Source organism: Thamnophis sirtalis, unplaced genomic scaffold (assembly GCF_051295495.1).
Source record: "Thamnophis sirtalis isolate CommonGarterSnake01/CBP01778 unplaced genomic scaffold, rThaSir2_p1.2 scaffold_11, whole genome shotgun sequence".
NCBI classification, from domain to species: domain Eukaryota; kingdom Metazoa; phylum Chordata; class Lepidosauria; order Squamata; family Natricidae; genus Thamnophis; species Thamnophis sirtalis.
In genome coordinates, this window is record NW_028261391.1 from 64,720,133 (window position 1) to 64,740,380 (window position 20,248).

The 20,248-nt window shown below is 39.6% G+C and overlaps 1 protein-coding gene across 4 annotated transcripts in view; it reads right to left on the reverse strand.

Annotated features, from left to right (window-relative positions):
* Positions 1–20,248, reverse strand: part of CTBP2 (C-terminal binding protein 2) — a 278,022-nt gene that overhangs the window by 119,928 nt on the left and 137,846 nt on the right. For all 4 annotated transcript variants that reach the window (XM_087725960.1, XM_087725963.1, XM_087725962.1 and 1 more), the window contains one exon: positions 15,292–15,381. The gene's annotated coding sequence lies outside the window, so the exon portion shown is untranslated. The remainder of the gene's footprint in view (positions 1–15,291; positions 15,382–20,248) is intronic.

Consider the following 20,248-nt stretch of genomic DNA (forward strand, 5'->3'; position numbering starts at 1 on the left):
TTTGACACTGACAGATAAGAGCCGAGGTGGCGCAGTGGTTAGGGTGCAGTACTGCAAGGCCACTTCAGCTGACTTATCTGCAGTTCAGCGGTTCAAATCTCACCGGCTCAAGGTTGACTCAGCCTTCCATCCTTCCGAGGTGGGTGAAATGAGGACCCAGACTGTGGGGGGCGATATGCTGACTCTGTAAGCTGCTTAGAGAGGGCTGAAAGCCCTATGAAGCGGTATATAAGTCTAACTGCTATTGCTATTGCTATTGCTGAAAACAGGGAAATTTTTTGGCAACCTCAAACCAAAATATAATGAGTTGCTTTTATCTCAATTTCTGTGGGCCTAGTCTACTATTTTTTCCTGAGTGGTTTCAAACTTTTAGTGTATTTTGGGATTTAAGATTAAGCAGTTATAAGTAGTGATAGGTTCTACTTGATTTAATATAGCTTTGTTGTTTATAAAATTTGTTGGTTAATTTACAAACTTTTGCCTGATTTCCAGCTCTTGTTTTATGGCTTATAATATTCATGCAGATGTGCATCTGATATTATGTACAGACCTATAATTTATTTACATCTGCTTTCATCTTCCTCCATCTCCATAGCATAAGCATTGGCAGAAACCTTTGTGGAAAGTCTAGGTTCTTTCCAGTGAATATGCTTAAGCTGTAGAAATACTGTGTTTTATTACAGCCAATGATCCAAAATAACACTTAAATAAATAATAAAACAAAGACCACAAAGAAACAGAAATAAAACTAAAAAACAAAGCAGTCAAGTCTTACCAAGTTCTGTAATATAGAAGTAAAAAATGTGCAACATTTCAAGGAGTTGTATCAGTTGGGTAGATATTAAAAAGTAAATATAAAAGTGATTCTGAATTGTCTAGTATTTTAGCTAGTGAAGGAATATACTGTAATACAAAGATAATGTTCTAGAATTAAGACTGGAAAGCATACGATGGTTTCACAAAAGTTGTTTCAAAGCAACCGACCACAAAAATTGTTTCAAAGAAGCTGGGAGGAACCCAAGGAGATAAGATCCCAACCAAACCACAGACCACAGAAATTAGTTCACGATAACAAACAAAAACATTCATTTAATATGCTGTGAAGAATTATATGAAAGAACAGAGCCTATGCGGCAGCTTTTTGAGGTGGTGTTAGAAAATAGAATTCATTATAGCTAGGATTGTGAACAACTTTCAGCAATTAAGACATGAATGCTGTTTCACAGGTAAACAGTATGCCGTAAAACAAAACTAGATTGGAGTGTTTATACAAAGTGAATAAAAACATCCACTACATATTTATCCTGAAATTCTTTGTTGCTCAACATATGCTCTATAGACTATATTTAGTTGTGTGCCAGCACTTATCATGGATGACTGGGATTGCCTCGAGGGACAAACAATTCGGCATCTCTCACTCCGCGATACAAAAAAAGACCCAGAAACCAGAAATTCAACATGGCAGGAAACGACTCTCTCATTAAGAGGGCTTTTTCAGTACAATCAAGATATGACAACTTCATTCTCAGGCTGGCTTTTAGCTCCAAAGAAATGGTCGAACCTAAGACCTGGTGCAGGAGGGGGAAAAAACAAGGCAATTTTTCAATATTTCTCAGCTGAAAATAAACTGCCAGGAACTTCCCTCTGAGTCTCGCGAATCACAACCATTAGTTTTCATTTTTCACAGAGGTGGTCGCGGAATAACAAAGACGCTGGGGAAAAAAGGCCGCGGCTAGAATGACGGGGGAAGTAATATTGTTAAGAATCAAAGATGAAAACTACAAGGGAGAAAAGAAGTAGTAAGTCAGTTCCTGCACTCTGTTGGAGGAAGCAAAAATGCTAAAGGTTAAACATCAGTAACGTATTTTAATAATAACCATACTTTCTCTTGGCTGGAAATAAAAACCTGTTCTTTTTACTGAACTCCAGCACAGAGATGAACAATATCTTGGAAGGTTCTTTGACACAAGGTCACAGCTGAAACACACAAGTGAATGAAACATCCTACGGACTACGGCACTTAAGCTGGAACATCTGTTTTCAAATTAAAAGAACAAGCTGCCAATCCAGATGACCACTAAAGCATCATCAAAAAGTTACAGAACATTGCAACCGGATGTCCCAGATGTGATATATTGGCTAATCTCTTATAAATTATAATAAAACATAAGCACATTGTGATATTTATATAACAACGCAGGAAGCACAATTAGGTAGTCAGTTTAGAAACCAAATTGCGTGTTTTCATCTTTCACTCATGAGGAGGACTGATTATCCCCAGGTTTTAAGGAGAAAAGAAAAAAGAAACAAGGAACTATGCAATATCTCATCTTTGAAAGCTTGTATTTATTTAGTGCTTTGTGAATGAATTATTCTATCTAGTTTGAAAGCTAAATGTAAATCAATCCACCCTAAAAATAATATACCTAGGGATTGTTATGAAATATGACAGGAAATAAGAAAAAAGTAAAATCCAGCGATGACAAATTAGTTTTTCCATTAAACAAATGTCGCTGTTAAGGTCATTTAAAGCACCTACAGAAATAGCGTAAAAGACCTAATGGATTTATATTACTTTATTGTAAGTCCTTAGAGGCAGGTTAGGTCAGACAAGATGCTTCAAGAATGATCAGAATTCTACTCTATTGAGATAGCTGGTCACTAATTTTGAATCCTTGTTTTTTTCCCCCCTCTATGATGACAGAAAATTAAAAGGCATAGAGAGTTTGAGTTTTTTCCTAATGTTTTCTTAATTTCCTGGGCTTACAGGTTTTTGTAACCGTTGCCACATGATTTCTACTTTCCACAAAAATTAACATGTTAATTGATGAGCCGAATATTAGCTATAACAATAAATTGTACAAAAGTATTCAATATGACCTTTGCAAAAGCTCTAAAGTCACAGAAAACTCACCTGGAATCTTTAATCATCAATAAAGGGTGTGTCTGTCTGTCTGTCTGTCTGTCTGTCTGTCTGTCTGTCTGTCTGTCTGTCTCTGTGTGTGTGTGTGTGTGTGTGAGAGAGAGAGGACTTGGTATACAACAATGGATCATACTATGAAAACTTGCAAAAATTGTGAAAGATTGGGAATTAAATTTTTTTTGCTTGCTGTTAGTTCCCCCCTTTCTATCACACATGCACATATACTATACAATACAATACAATAAGCAGAGTTGGAAGGGACCTTGGAGGTCTTCTAGTCCAACCCCCTGCCTAGGTAGGAAACCCTACACCGTTTCAGACAAATGGCTATCCAACATCTTCTTAAATACTAATAGAGATGGATTCACATATCACACTAAGCTATTGCATTATCATGGTTTGTTGACCGAGTCAAAATATATGGATTAATGTTAACAATCTCAATCGCAAATCAAATATAACACAGGTAGTCACAACTTACAAACATCACTCTTGAGTGCCTCAGAAGCTGAGAATGTTTTTAGTCTATACAATGTTGTAATTGCAAATACAGCCATTAGGTTACCTCTGATATTTATTTCATAACACAGTGTGTTAAAAAAATCATCATCATCATCACCATCAATCAGCTAATCCAAAACCAATAGCTGCTTCCTTTCAATTTTCCCAAATCAACATTTTTTTCTGATTTTAAAGTTAGGTTTCTCCAAAAAGTGAATTTAACATAGGAAAAAAGGGGAAATCTTATTGGACAATCCATTCTATAACTTCCTGATTGTTTCCAGAAATTAATTAGAGTTTTAATATATTTAAATCCTAATAATAACCCTCAAAACAAAGGTGCTAGGTACATGTATTCCAAAGATGCCCAAATCGAAAATAACTGTTTGTCTTTCATTAAACATCTCGAAAGTCCAAATCTGTCTTGAAAATGTATCAAGCCTCTCTCTTCACTTTGAAAGTGTTTTCTGCAAAAATTTACTGGAGCCATAGGAGATGCCATTAAATAAGAATAACCATATTAACCATATATAGTCATGTGCCTCTTTGACCATTAGAGGGCATTTAATACTATAGTGTGGGTGGACTAAGACAGTTTACACGAGATACTGTATATTTGCAAGCTTGGGGAAAAGAGGAAGGGGAGGAAGAAAGGAATTTCCATCAACTTTTATTTATTAATTGTCAGTCCTCAACATCCATATGCTATGCATTTAAAACAAAAAAAAACAACAACAGAAGGGTGGAAGAACAAGGACAAGAGGAAATAGCCATGAGATATAAAAAGATTCCAACAAAACGCCTCTAAGGCAAGAGGCACAATGTTCCAAGTGGCTTTCTTCCCAACCTCCAAATGCTATTAAAGCCCATTCATTGTTAATCTCAAAAAACAGCACATTAAATTTTTAATTTTTTCAAAAATGATTAACCGTGGAAAAAAACTGTAAACAATGTCATGGCACTATTATCTGCTTCCTGAAATGAAGGTCAGAGCTCTTTTATCGCGCTTTCAGTGATGAGGAAAGGAAAGCTGAACTTTCGAACTGTCAAAAAGATAAGCCATGGCCACTTACATTCAGACAGTTCTCTCTCATTATTAATGTATACCAAACCCAGAGTCAATTTGTCTTAAGATGCAGCTGGAGAGGACTAAAGGCTCATCCATTCACTTCTCCTAGGTATGAAATGGTTTACAGGATAATATCTCCTGTTGAAGGAAAGAATGTATTTATCTCTTTCTCTCTCACGTTTATATACAGACATCTGGATCAGGGGTGGGTTTCAACCGGTTCGTGGCGGTCCCCGCGAACAAGTTGGTCGGCGAACCCGGAAGTAAGTAACTTCCGGGAACGGCGAAGGGCCCCCCCGCCCGCCCGCGTTCCTTACCCGGTTTTGACGAGTTCTGCGCTTCCACGCATGCGCAGGACGCATACAGCGCCTGCACGATCCTCCAGGAGCAGCTGGAGCATCGCACAGACGCTAGTACGCATCCGTGCGCTGTGCGCGTGCACGAGGACGCCGCCGGCCCCGTTCCAACCGAACCGGTTGGAACGGGGCGAGAAACCCACCCCTGATCTGGATGAACAGTGGTGGGTTGCTAATCCCGTTCCAACCGGTTCGGTTGGAACGGGGCCAGCGACATCCTCGTGCACACACGCAGTTCACGCATGCGTCTTAGCGCCTGCGCGATGCTCCAGCTGCTCGCGGAGAAGCGCGCAGGAGCTGTATGTACCATCCAGCTGCTCGCGGAAAATCGCGCAGGCACTGTATGTGCCATGAGCCTGCGTGGAAGCGCAGAAGCCTTCAAAGACCGGTAAGGAGCGCGGGCGGGCGGGCGGGCCCTTCGCCGTTCCCGGAAGTTACTTATTTCTGGGTTTGCCGACCAACCGGTTTGTGGGGACCGCCGCGAACCGGTTGAAACCCACCCCTGTGGATGAAGCTCTAAATAAGCTCCAAAATTTCTTTTTCTGCCAGGATAGCAATTGCAATAGCAGAAGCCTTCAAAGACCGGTAAGGAGCGCGGGCGGGCGGGCGCTTCGCCGTTCCCGGAAGTAAGTTATTTCTGGGTTTGCCGACCAACCGGTTTGTGGGGACCGCCGCGAACCGGTTGAAACCCACCCCTGTGGATGGGTTTCCACCCCTGTGGATGGGTTTCTTTTTCTGCCAGGATAGCAATTGCAATAGCACTTAGATTTATATACCGCTTCACAATGCTTTACAACCCTCTCTAAGTGGTTTCGAGAATCAACATATTGCCCCAATCAATGCGGGTCCTCATTTTACTGACCTTGAAAGGATGAGTCAACCTTGAGCCAGTCAGGATCGAACTCCTGGCAATGAACAGAGTCAGCCTGCAATACTGCATTCTAATCACTAGGTCACTATGGCTCCAGGATCTTAGGGTGCTTCCTGAATGATAAACTGTGTGGCCCAGGATGTCTCCTTCTCAATGCTACTACCAATCTTGGTTTTTCACTATTACCAATGTCAATAAGATTGGCAATTTGTAAGAAACAATAAAATAGTATCATAATAATACAAGTAGGACTTGATGGCTTCTTCACATTTGACAGCGGCGTCACAAGCCAAAAACTGGTTGCCTAATAAGAACAATCTCCAGCCAGATTTCTTTTAGGCCTAATTCTTTTTCTAATTCCCAGTTGAACACTATCTGACATATTGGAAAAAATATACTTGAAGACAACCTGAGTTCATTATCATTACTAGATGACAGATTCGGTGTGTCAACCCAAAAGCAGTAATTGTCAGTGCTATAAATGTATTTATAAATAAATTATATACTCATTAACCTACTGATCTTAGACTATTATTATCCGATTGTTAAGTATATTAAGTATATAGGCTTCAACTGTTCATGCAAGAAACAAAAAAGAAACATCCCTTACTAATCGTATCTGCTTTACCAATGAAAAAAAAACAATTGTTGATCCAGTGTGTTTTCAGCAGCGCTACAATTTCTTCTGCATTGTAGTATTTGATTTGGATCTGAAATATACTTCACCCAAAACTTCGGAAGGTGCCAACTCAACAACTTTTCCTAGAAGGGAATGAAAGATTGGATGAAACCAGGGACTAACAATTGCTTCTTGCAGAGAGATAACCTGAAATAACCAGGTGTTATCTCATAATATGAAATATATTATGCAGGCAAATGAAAATGGAAGACTTTGCCATCCTTCTTTTGGTCGGACTATTCTTGTCAGCCTCTATTTTGCTGCTTGCTTTTCGGCTGCCATTGAAACGGGGAGGGAGGGCATGGTATTTGGGTGAGGGAATTGAACAGCCCAGTCTATAGGGGCTGGGAGCTGGGTGGCTCTCTGCTCCGACTCAGAAAGTAGCGAGGTTGAAGGGAGAGACCCGAGGGACGTGTGCATGCTTGCGAGCTTCAAGTTTGAGCGTCGGGAGGGAGAGATTTTCGATCTTTTTTCACACATAAAGCGCACCGGGTTATAAGCCGCACTGCCGGTTTTTGATCAAATTTTAGGATTTTCAGTGCGGCTTATAGTCGTGAAAATACGGTATTTCCTGATTGGCCAAAGCCTCCTAACACGTTGTTATGTGCTTTATTCATATAGTAGTAAATTTATCCTTTTTTGGGGGGGGGAGGGGAGTTCTATCTCTCTTGAAGGAAGAAGTGGTACATTCTCTTTGCAAGAAGCAATTGTTAGAATCAGTTTTCATTTAATCTACCACTTGTAGGAAAAGGTTTTGGGTTGCAGGTTCAGAAGCTTTAGGTGAAGTATATGGTTCCACCACAAAACCGCAGTAGACAAAAGCGTGGTCGACGAAAGCGCGTATGTGACGTCATCACAGCGCGACGAAAAAGATCGAAAAATGTAAAAATAAAGCTAAAACCTTACCCTAACCCCCCCAAACCTAACCCTAAACCTAACCCTAAACCTAACCCTGAACGTAAAGAAAAACCTAACGCTAACCCTTAACCTAACGCTAAACGTAACGCTAACGCTCTAAACCTAACCCTAACCCTTAACCTAACCCTAACCCTAACCCTTACCTTTATGTGAATCGGCTTGCTGTAATTTAATTTTTATTTCAATTTTTCGATCTTTTTCGTCGCGCTGTGATGACGTCACATACGCGCTTTCGTCGACCGCGCTTTTGTGGAACGCGGTTTGGACGGGTCACAAAGTATATTACATCTGGCCCCTCAAATACCTTAAATGGCATCTGACGTTATTCTATTTTATTGACTTTTTGTTCATTCCAAACATGACATGAGAAGCCATCAAATTTAGCAAAGCAAAGAAATAGCTTCAGACATAATCTTTATTTATAAAACTATTTCTGGACATGACACTCTCCTAACACATTTTTTTTTTTAATATTAAGGAGTGGGCCTAATAAAGTTAGAGATAAATTGCCTAACAAAACCAGAAGTTCAGTTGAGGTACAAAAAAGCATTCCAGGAGGCAAATGATTCAGTAAGGAACATTCTCAGCAGTATGTTTTTTTTGGTAAATAACTACAGCCATCACAATACTTATTTGAAAGCACTACCCCATAACACGCGTTCAAATTTTGAAATGAATCCAAATTGAGCATTAGCCATTCTGAGTCTTTTTGTTACATAAATACATAGGAAATAAATAAATACCCCAGTCGTGCATGCATTCAAATGTGAGATAACACAACTCCGTTTTGCTACAGTACAGAATACAATTTAGTGTATTTTGACTTTAGAATATTCCTCTGCATGTTTAAGGAAGACAGTATTTCTCTTTTGCATATAGTAAATTTGCCTTCGTTCAACAATGAGGTTGAAGATATCCCTGAAGCTCAACAGCTTACTCAAAAAGGATTGAAAGACCACTGAGGTAAATAGAATTGCTCAGTTTCAGCCTCTGCTTTGCTGCTGCTTCGGCTGCCATTGAAACGGGGAGGGGGGGGCATGGTATTTGGGAGGGGAATCATTATGTGCTGGAGGAAGATTCTAGACGCTGGCCTGACCATCTCATTGCGCGGTTCTACCACAAATGCGCGAATGACAAAAGCACGCCTGACTAAACCGCGGTGACAAAACCGCGCTGACGAATGAGCGCTGAAGCGCGCCAACAACAGCGTGCCGACAGAAGTACGCTGTAACCCTAACCCTAAACCAAACCCTAAACCTAACCCTTACCTTAACTTAAATCGCGCTTCTGTCGGCGTGGTTTTGTCGGCGCGCTGTTGTCGGCGCACTTTTGACATCACGGTTTTAGCGCCGCAGTTTTGTTGGCGCGCTTGTCGTTCGTGCATTTGTCGGGTCACGCATTGCGCATGTGGAGGAAGGGAGTTTCCCGCCAAGGTTAACTGTCCAGCATTCCATCCTGGTGATGTCTTTTGAAGATATCTCCCACCTGATAGTTGGGTGAATTATAATTGGACTATGGACTGGGGTGCCAAGGGGAGGGGATTGAACTATACATGATATTCTTTGCTTTCGCGCCTAATTAACCAGACTCAGCTTAACTTTGCTACTATTCATTTGTAATTAGTAAAAGTACACTTAATTTCAAACAAATGGAGTTGAGTGGTTTCTTTCCTGATTATTAAATGAAGCAGCACCTGACACTCAGGATATAATCTATTTAAATTTTGTTTTGTCTTTTAATGACCATATAGTATTTCAGATCAGGAAAGCCTTTTTTTTTCCTTTACAATTTTTACCCTGCCTTTAAATAATTCAAGGTGGCGAACATATATAATACGGGTGGTTCTTGACTTACAGCTACTTGTTTAACGATCGTTTGAAGTTACAACGGCACCGAAAAAGTGATATTTTTCACACTTACTGTTGTTGTAATTTCACATGGTCGTGTGAAATTCCGGCACTTGGCACCTGGCATGTATTTATGACATTGTCCTGGGCTTATGTGATCACCTTTTGCAATCTTCTGACAAGCAAAGTCAATGGGGAAGCCAGATTCATTTAATAGCAATAGCAATAGCAGTTAGACTTATATACCGCTTCATAGGGCTTTCAGCCCTCTCTAAGTGGTTTACAGAGTCAGCATATCGCCCCCACAGTCTGGGTCCTCCTTTCACCCACCTCGGAAGGATGGAAGGCTGAGTCAACCTTGAGCCGGTGAGATTAGAACCGCTGAACTGCAGATAACAGTCAGCTGAAGTGGCCTGCAGTACTGCACCCTAACCACTGCGCCACCTCGGCTCTTTAACAATCATGTCACTAACTTAACAACAGTAGTGTACTTAACAACTGTGGCAAGAAAGGTTGTAAAATGGGGTAAAACCCACTTAACAATTGTCTCGTTTAGCAATGGAAGTTGAGGCTGAATTATGGTCATATGTCATACTCATTTCTCCTCCAGTTTTCCCCACAACAACAACCTGGGCAGAGAGTGACTGGCCCACAGTTACACAACTGCTTCCATGTCAAGTGCCTTAATCACTAGACCAAACTGGCTCTTGAAAACACTCTTGAAAACTGAGCCTCTCGGTTTAATATGTTACATTTCTATGAGATCTACAGATCAGAAAACTTCCATTTCTCTTATATTTGAAAATTACTGGGCAAACATTACTGGCGATCCTGTGTGTGTGTGTGTGTGTGTGTGTGTGTGTGTGTGTCTGTCAGAGGTGGGATCCTACCAGTTCGCACCTATTCGGTAGAACCGGTTCGTCAAATCTATCGAACCGGTTAGAAGAGGTTCCACCAGTGGATCCGGAAAGCAGGCCACAACTACAGAAGAGGTTCCAAAGAATTTTGAAACCCACCATTGGTCCTTGGATATGATTATTCTACACTATCATGCTCATATTTATAAAACTCAGTGCCTCTGTGAAAGGTCAGGATGACTACTGCGTTTGTGGTGCAATCAGAACATTGCGTGTGTTGACGTTGTTTTAACGCAAACCAAAGATGCCTTTTAAAAAACAAGTTTACATCCTATTCTTATGCATGCCAGTGCTGTGTGTGAGGTAATTTAAGGTGGTTCTGACAAGTGTCGTCGGCATCTTCATATCTGGTCACATGGGTGGCAAGCCACTCCCATTCGGTCACATGGGTGGCAAGCCACTCCCACAAAGGAGGCCACACCCACAGAGTAGGTTCAAACAATTTTTGAAACCCACCACTGGTGTGTGTGTGTGTGTGTGTGTGTTTAAACCACAAGTATATGTTACTTACTTTATTTAGGAAGGAGGAATACCCAGTTAAAAAGGTCAATCTTTCTGACACATACCTCTTAAATACATAATCAATACAACCTTATGGCTGAATAGGGCAGCTATAGTATGCACGTTTTTTGCACAGGGACATTTTAAGCTCCACATATCAGGACTATTTTGGGATTCTAACAGCTCAGAGATTATTAACCTAAACCTATGAACAACGCATCTGCAGCCATAACATTTCATTGTGTGCCAAAAGCCTAGTGTATCTCCATACTGCAAAATACACAGATTACTGAAGCAATGAAGTATGACGGCTCCTATAGAGCAGTTATAGTTTTCTTTAGAAAATACCTACGAGGGGTCCCTTTAATGCGCAAATCAATGCACTATGGAAGTTAATGGTTACTACTCGGGGATGCATTATTCCATGGATCACTGGTATAACAGACTATTACGGGTCTGGCCTTCTATGCTTCTGTTGCAAAGGAGCCGGCACTTGAGGAAAAATAGGGACTTCATAATTAAAGTTATCAATGCAGCCTGATATTTTTCTGCATGAGCGACTATATTCATTTTTAAAAAAAATGTTGCTTGCTGCAACTACAGGAGAGAAAGCAAATATAACACAACCTGGCCATTGCTTGGCTGAGAGATCATAGTAAATTCTAACCCAGTGTATTTAGTGGCCATCGGATTGGGAAGGCTGCTTTAAAAAGGGCCAAAAAGGAAAAAAAAAAGACATTTAGGAACCAAATGTGAAAAGAGCCATCATTTTGCAAAACTGTACCGAAAATATTATGTACAATAAGGATCGGGGAGAAGCTTCAAAGTAACCTTATCTTTTGGCAGGTCCACCATATATGAAAATATGTAGCATCAAGAGAGCCACATCTTTGGACCTGCCAAAAGGTTAAGGCATTTTGGATAAAAATATGGTGGATTATGCAAAATATCTTTGAAAGAAGGATAAAGTTTACTCCTCAGTTATTTTTACTAGGTATAGGTACTGACTTTACAGTGGTAGAGACTAACTTGATTCTGCATCTAACAACGGCAGCAAGACTGTTGGTGGCGCAATACTGGAAGAAGGAAGACTTGCCTACAACTCAAGAATGGACATTGAAAGTTACAAACTTAGCCGAGATGACTAAAATATCGGCATAAAAATCACTCAAATGAGAGATATAAACGAGACTGGAAAAAATAGCAATAGCAATAGCAATAGCAATAGCAGTAGACTTATATACCGCTTCATAGGCCTTTCAGGCCTCTCTAAGCGGTTTACAGAGAGTCAGCATATTGCCCCCAACAATCCGGGTCCTCATTTTACCCACCTCGGAAGGATGGAAGGCTGAGTCAACCCTGAGCCGGTGAGATTTGAACCGCTGACCTGCTGATCTAGCAGTAGCCTGCAGTGCTGCATTTAACCACTGCGCCACCTTGGATTGACTATATACAAAATAAATATGGGACCAAGAAATTCCAGTTAGCCTATGCTTAAGATCAGAAATGATTTAAATTGTTTAAAGTTGGTTCAGCAAGAAGAAGCTAAGGTCAATGTAGAATGTTATTAATTTTTTTTAAATAATTTTTTTTAATTTATTTTTTTTCTCAATAGATTTTAGACTGTGTTTGTTAGAAACCCATACCGTGTACGGGTTCTGGGAAGTCGGGGGCGGGGGGAAAGGTGGAGGGGGGTTGAGGGAGAGGGTGGAGGGAGGGAGGGGTATATATTAGGCTAGACAAGAATTTGGTGGTAAACTAGAATTATTTTGATATACAAGAAATTTTACTTCGATGTCTTACTGATTGAGGAATGATGAAATGTTTGCCTTAAAAGAAATAAAACTTTTGAATGAGAACCTTATCTTTTACCAAAATCCCTTTTCCCCCCAAAAAAACAACTGTTAACAATGCACTACACAGGCCCACACGTTTGCAGAACAAATATACATTTCCTAAACTTGTCCTCCAACTCTTTGAGAGAGATTTTAAGAAGGAATCTGAATCTGTCTGCACATATATTTATTAACCTAGGCCTCCTGGGGCTCTTCTAAGTATTAGCAAACCAACCTTTTAAGTATCAAAAAGAAACTATAGCTAAGCAGTGACAGCCTTTCTGCCTCTCATTCTTTCTCTCTGGTTTAATCCTTTTAATTTCCCTCCTTCCAACACAAAATACCTTTGGGGTTCGTCACTCACGTATCTTTGACATCTCCCATCTATTTAATGAAATCAGGCTTAAAGCAGTCCTGCCACTTCTTCCCTGCTGCTATTACTAGAATTCTGACTGGTGCCCCGCTGTGTGCTTTTTCTTTCTATACGTCTAAGAAAACTTTTCTTTCTGCGTCTTCAACAAAAGCGGACTGTCACAAATCTGTCTTTTCCAAAAGAGTGTAGGGCTCACGACATCTTTTCTTCTCTTCAAAGTCCATGAACATGTGTCTGCATTTTTTTTTTCTTTCTTTTTAGAAAAATATTTTATCTGGTTGTGCTTGCTGTCATCTATATTGCAAGTGTAGTTGTGACAATTGGTGGCCTGGTTGATGTTTTTTTTTTTAAAAAAAGAGCTGTCTTGTTTTTACACACAGAAACATAATCTTCTCAACGGGCCAACTCCCAAGATGAACATGCACAACCATAGAACAGACAAATGGCAATCACGCCGATTAGCTGTTTGGCTGGGGGAAGGGGGACTAGCTCAAGATACGACAAAATCCAGTTGTCTGTCCCCATCCAGAGGTGGGTTCCTACCAGTTCGCACCAGTTCGGTAGAACCGGTTCGTCAAATCTACCGAACCGTATACTGTTTTTCTCTAATTTTTCTTTAAAAATAGGATAAGCCAAATACATTAACATATAGTGGAAATACACTGAGGGGAGGAGGAGTAGGAAAGAAGAAAGATGGGTAGAGAGGGATGGGAGAGAGGGGGGGGAGGCGAAAGGGAAGGGGGGGAGCGGATCTGGAGAGAGGAGTGGTAGAGAGCGATGGGAAGTAGGGTAGAGGGGGATGATGGAGGGAAGATAGAAAGTTGGAGGGTGGTGGAAGAAAGAGGTGTATGGAGGATGGAAGAGGTATATTGGGCTTTTATTTTCTGGGGCATTGTCGACAAGAGGAATTGATGCAATTACTGTTTAATACTGTATGGGGTATACATGTGAGTGTATGAAAATGAAAATAAAATATACAAATCACACACACACACAAAAAAAATCTACCGAACCGGTTAGAAGAGGTTCCACCAATGGACCCGGAAAGCAGGCCACACCTACAGAAGAGGTTCCAAAAGTTTTTGAAACCCACCACTCACTCACACACACAGACTCACACAGAGAGAGAAAGAGAAAGAAAGGAAGAAAGAAAGAAATAAAAAAAAGAAAAAAGAAAGAAAAAGTGAGAGATGAAAGAAAAAAAGGAAAAAGGGACAGAGAGACAAAAGGAAGGAGAGAGAGAGAGAGAGAGAGAGAGAGAGAGAGAGAGAGAGAGAACACATGGCCGGTAAGCCACGCCCACCAGGTCACATGGCCGGCAAGCCACTCCCACAAAGGAGGCCACACTCACAGAGTAGGTTCGAAAATTTTTTGAAACCCACCACTGGTCCCATCCATCTTCCTGCACAGAAACACAGCAAAAATAACAGCATTTATACACCCGCCATCCTGAAAACTATATCAGCAGAAATATTGCATTTCTCTGCTAAGTGTGAATCGACTGCTTCTACAATGAGAGGAAACAAACCAAAGTTTGTCTCAAAATGTGCTTGGAAACAGCGTAGTAAACAGGAAATAATAAACAACAAAAGAGAATAAAAAGACATATCCCACTACAGAAACCCCTAATGTAACAGCACATTCTTCTAATCTGCCACAAAAGAAACAGGCATCAACTTACTGGTCTTCTCAGGCTGATAGGTTAGATAGGGCCTTCAGCATCGGTGGGTTCCTGTAGTCACCACTGCCGGTTTGTTCATGGCCACTGTGTGCACATGCGCAGTGCAATAAAAATTGGCGCCGTTTGGAGAACCAGTTCAGGGGCGTGGTAGAAGCGACCCAGGCTGCCAAACCATGACCAGTTCAGCCGAACCGGTACCAACCGGTAGGAACCCACCACTGGCCTTCAGAGATGAGGGTCCGTTTTGAAACTCCCAGAATAATTCCCCAGTTAATAAAAAGCAGATTCTTTGTCTGACTTCACAATGCAATTTGGCTGCTTAATTTATGAGGCAAATCACAGTTCTCTGTATCTTCATGCAAACATCTCAACTTTAAACTAAGGTTCTCAAAAACCACAATTACCTATAATTCGCTAAGCCAAAACCAAACAACCACATTATGCCTTAGAATAAAATATTAACTCGTTAAAAAAGAGTTTACCAGGATTTGTTCCCTTTTAAACATTTTAAACTTCAAGTTAAGTCTCACTGAATATAAGCATAACATTCATTGCCCTGTTGACAAGCACAAAATTGCTTTGCTGCAGAGATATCTCTGAAGAGCCACTGAATCCTATACATGTGGTTGCTCAGAAACTTTGCATAAGGAGTTAACAGGTAATCAGCGGAATTAATCTTATAATAAACTTCTGTTTCAGTTATGTTGATACAGCTACGCTACCCCTTATCTGCCGAGTTGAGTTTGGTGTGGGTCAACCCACTGAACTTCCAAAAAAAGTCTGGTTTTAACAGAAGCAACATCTGATGGTATTCACTTACAAATTCAACATCCAGTCTCAACAGTTACTCCTAGCAGTGTTTCTTAAAGTGGTCCCACGATCCCAGGAGGTTCTCCAGATTTTCAGGGGTCTGAAAAAAAAATATCAAAATTATTTGCCAGTCTATATTAAAATATTGCACAGGATTTAAATCCCTTAAAACAATTGTGAGAAGGAGTAGTGGCAGTGAATACATTAATTTTAATTTTTAGTAAGGTTAAAAATAAATATATCCCTTACAAACAAAACTCTCCATAATTTTTAAAAGTGGAAAGGGATCCTGAGAGAGAGAAAAGTTTAAGAAACACCGAGCTATTTGAAAGGCATTTCTTAAAAAAACACTCTATGTTTATATAAAGGTTCTTTTTAACAAGATTAAAAACATGATTTTTACCTTTCAGTTGGAAACTGATTAGTTCCAATGTAAGACATTAATATTTTAATATACTCTCGGGTCATGAGATGATTACCTGTCGTGCTCATTTTAATGTTATTTTTAAATTAGTATGATAAAAATGCATATATAACTTTTAAATAATCAGGCAAAATTATATAACATTGCAATGGGAAAATGAAAGCTATTATAGACAGTTGATGTAGAATCAGGCGTTGATTCTCACAGTCTTTACTTAACAGTGATCTTCAAAATCGATTCACTATCCATTCACAAATCCTTTATTACAGTCTAAATAAGATCTATTAAATAAAACCTACCAATCTACAATAATATTCACTGTTTTACAGAAACAACTCTGGGATCCTATTTTTTCTAGCACCCATGCAGAGGTGGGTTCCTACCAGTTTGCACCTATTCGGTAGAACCGGTTCGTCTAAAACACAAATTTAAACACAAATCTACCAAACTGGTTAGAAGAGGTTCCACCAGTGGACCCAGAAAGCAGGCCACACCTACAGAAGAGGTTTCAAACATTTTTTGAAACCCACCACTGGTCCTTGGATATGATTATTCTACACTATCATGCTCCTATTTATAAAACTCGGTGCCTCTGTGAAAGGTAAGGATGACTACTGCGTTTGTGGTGCAATCAGAACATTGCATGTGTTGAAGTTGTTTTAACGCAAACCAAAGATGCCTTTTAAAAAACAAGTTGACATCCTATTCTTATGCATGCCAGTGCTGTGTGTGAGGTAATTTAAGGTGGTTCTGACAAGTGTGGTCGGCATCTTCATATCCGGTCACATGGGCGGCAAGCCACTCCCATCCGGTCACATGGGTGGCAAGCCACTCCCACAAAGGAGGCCACACCCACAGAGTAGGTTCGAACAATTTTTGAAACCCACCACTGCACCCATGCCTTCATACCATAGCTACTTTTGTCCTTCAAAGAAACCCTAAGACGTGTTAGAGAACAGTTCCATCATTCTTAGACAGAATGAGCCGTGTCAGGTGATACAATATGGAATCCAACAACTTTAGGATCCTTGCGGTAGGGAAAGTTGCATACTGCACAGTGTTTTTTTTAAATCTAGGAATCTAGAACAGCAATTAAGGTATATCTATACAAGAAATAAACTTTCCTGTTGATCTATGTCTAATGTAGGGTTACTTTGGACTCCAAATTTTTACTAGAAGTTCCCGGATTATTGGCATCAGTTGCATATAGTATGTATAAAGCCCTTCAGGAATCTCCTTCCATTTTCCAAGTATTAAGTTCACAAATACTGTGTAGTTCTACACTGTCTTTACAATCAATCATCTTACTTCAGATCAGTCAAAATTCTGTTTTTAAATGCAACTAGGATGATTAGCAACATGTGTTTTCCAGATGTTTTGGATTATGGCCCCTATAAGAACTAAAGTGATAAAGATTTTAGATGGTCCTTGTTTAACAACCATCCGTTTAGTGATCGTTCAAACATATTGTACGATAGCATTGAATTAGTGTTCATTACAACAAACCTCATAATTCAACAGCCATTGTGGCATCAATAGTCACATGATTTGAAGCCTTCCCTGCTGGTTTCCCATAAGCAAAGTCAATGTGGAAGCCAGCAGGAAGTCAGAGCCACTTGATGTCCTTGCTTAATGTTCCATGCAGTTCTCACTATTGACAGTAACTGGGACTACCAGCATTGCCATCATAAACAACATAGTGGTTTTTTTTTTCTTATAGACACGTCATTTCAAATTAGCAATAGCAATAGCAGTTAGATTTATATACCGCTTCATAGGGCTTTCAGCCCTCTCTAAGCAGTTTACAGAGTCAGCGTATTGCCCCCAACAACAATCCGGGTCCTCATTTTACCCACCTCGGAAGGATGGAAGGATGAGTCAACCCTGAGCCGGTGAGATTTGAACAGCCGAACTGCAGAACTGCAGTCAGCTGAAGTAGCCTGCAGTGCTGCATTTAACCACTGCGCCACCTCGGCTCTGTATTCAAATTAGCACTGCTAAACGAGGACCATTTTTATGAAGTTCCAATCTGTATTCTCTCCAATGGGTCTGGTTGCCTATCTCTGTATTACAATTGTCTAATATTTTATATTTGGAGCAACTCAGAATGCATGTGTCACAATGGTAGCACATTCTTTCTAAGAGGAAGCTAAATGCACAAGGAAGAAGGGACAAAAAATTAATCCTGATTCCCAAGCAAAAAAAAAGTATGTACTATACATTATACCTCATCAATATGATTTTTCTTAGGCAAGGACCAGGAATCAATTTATTAAAGGGTCTTTTATTCACGATATCAATAAAGTAAGCATTTGCGTTAAGGAGGAAATGCTCACACTTGCTCAAAAGCACCTTCTCACACCGCTTTGATGCCTTCAAGATGTAAAAAGTAGAAGGCTGGGGGGGGGTTGGGGGGAGGGAGGGAGATTTGACAAGGGGTGTTAGATTTTAATGTAATATGATTGCACATGTATACTGTCTTCTCTTATTTTTTTCTTTAAAACTAGGATATGTTAAGTATATTGATATGGAAGCTTAAATACCATCAACATAGAATGGAGTTTGCTCAGAAGCGGAAATACACCAATGAGAAGAAGAGTGGGAAACAGAAGGGAGAAGAAAGATAGGAAGAGAGGGATAGAAGAGAGAGTAAGGGGGGAAGATGAGGAGGATAAGGAGGAGTGGAATGAAGAGAGAGGAGAAGGAGAAAGGAAAGGGAAGTAGAGTAGGAAAGGATGCTGGAGGGAAGAAAGGAGGTAGGAGAGAGGTAGAAGAAAGAGGTGTATGGAGAGGAGAAGAGCTAATAATGGGTTTTTATCTTTTTGGGTGTGGATGACAAGAGGAACTGATGTAATTGCTACTTAATATAATAGGATACTGGCTATGTAATAGTATACATGTGATTGTATGTTATGAAAATGGAAAATAAAAAAGTATACTCACACAAAAAAAGATGTAAAATGTATCTTTTATTTATTTATTTTGTAAAACCTTTTCTTGGCACTGTACAGTTATCATACAAGCTGAGGAAAAGATTCAGCTTTTTTCAACTGGGTGGAAATTAAACACTCCTTTGACTTTGGATCTAAACCACAGCGCACACACAGTGATAAAAAATATTACTAGAATATAGAATAACAGAGTTGGAAGGGACCTTGGAGGTCTTCTAGTCCAATTCCCTGCTTAGACAGGAAACCCTACACCACTTCAGACAAATGGTTATCTAATATTTTCTTAAATACTTCGAGTGTTGGAACATTTACAACTTCTGGAGGCAAGTTGTTCCACTGATTAATTGTCAGGAAATTTCTACTTCTAGGTTGCTTCTCTCCTTGATTAGTTTCCACCCACTGCTTCTTGTTCTACCCTCAGATGCTTTGGAGAATAGCTTGACTCCCTCTTCTTTGTGGCAACCCCTGAGATTAAGTTATTTTTTGTGGTAACCCTTAATGAAGGTATTTTCATGAGTCTTAGGAGTCACACCTATATGAGATGAGAGTACAATAAATATAACTTCCATGAGTCTTCACAAGGGTGGGGATTTTGCTCACTTCTTTTAACATCTTAACTGAAAGAAACTATGGAAGTTTCCTCAAGTAGTTGGATTTAGGGAAAACTGTACACTGTGTGTGTGGGGTTTGTATGCATATATATATTTGTTTGGGCATACCGGGGGTTGTAACTCTAAATAGATACCTATCACCCCGGCTCAGCTGATAAGGAGTCGAATTCTGTGGCTTAGTGGTTAACACATCTGCCTAAGATGCAATACAGCTCAGGTTCGAATCCCAGTAAGGGTATGGGTAGCTGATGAGAGCTAAATAGCTTGAAATAGATCTATACTAGTCTCCCTTTATTTATTTATCAGCACAAATATAACGTGTGTGTGTATGTGTGTGTGTGTGTATATATATATATATATATATATATATACACATATACACACACACACACACAAACACACATATATATATATATGATTTTTATTAGATTTTTACAACCCCCGGTATGCCCAAATATGGGAGGAAGATCACTACTTCCATTCTCTGTCCTTCGGCTCATCACAAGAGTCCATCACAACAGAAACCCAATATTTTTACTGTTGCCTTTGTTATATTTGTGTTGTGCTGATAAATAAATAAAGGGAGACTAGTATAGATCTATTTCAAGCTATTTAGCTCTCATCAGCTAGCCATACCCTTACTGGGATTCGAACCTGGGCTATATTACATACTAGGTAGACATCTTAGCCATTAGGCCACAGGCTCTTATCCGTTATCAGCCAAGCCAGGGTGAAAGGTATCTATTAGATTTATATATATATATATATATATATATATATATATATATATATATATATATATATATATATATATATATATATATATATATATATATATATATATATATATATATATATATATATATATATATATATATATATATATATATATATATATATATATATATATATATATATATATATATATATATATATATATATATATATATGTGTGTCTTTGTCTATGGAGGAAGCTCTTGG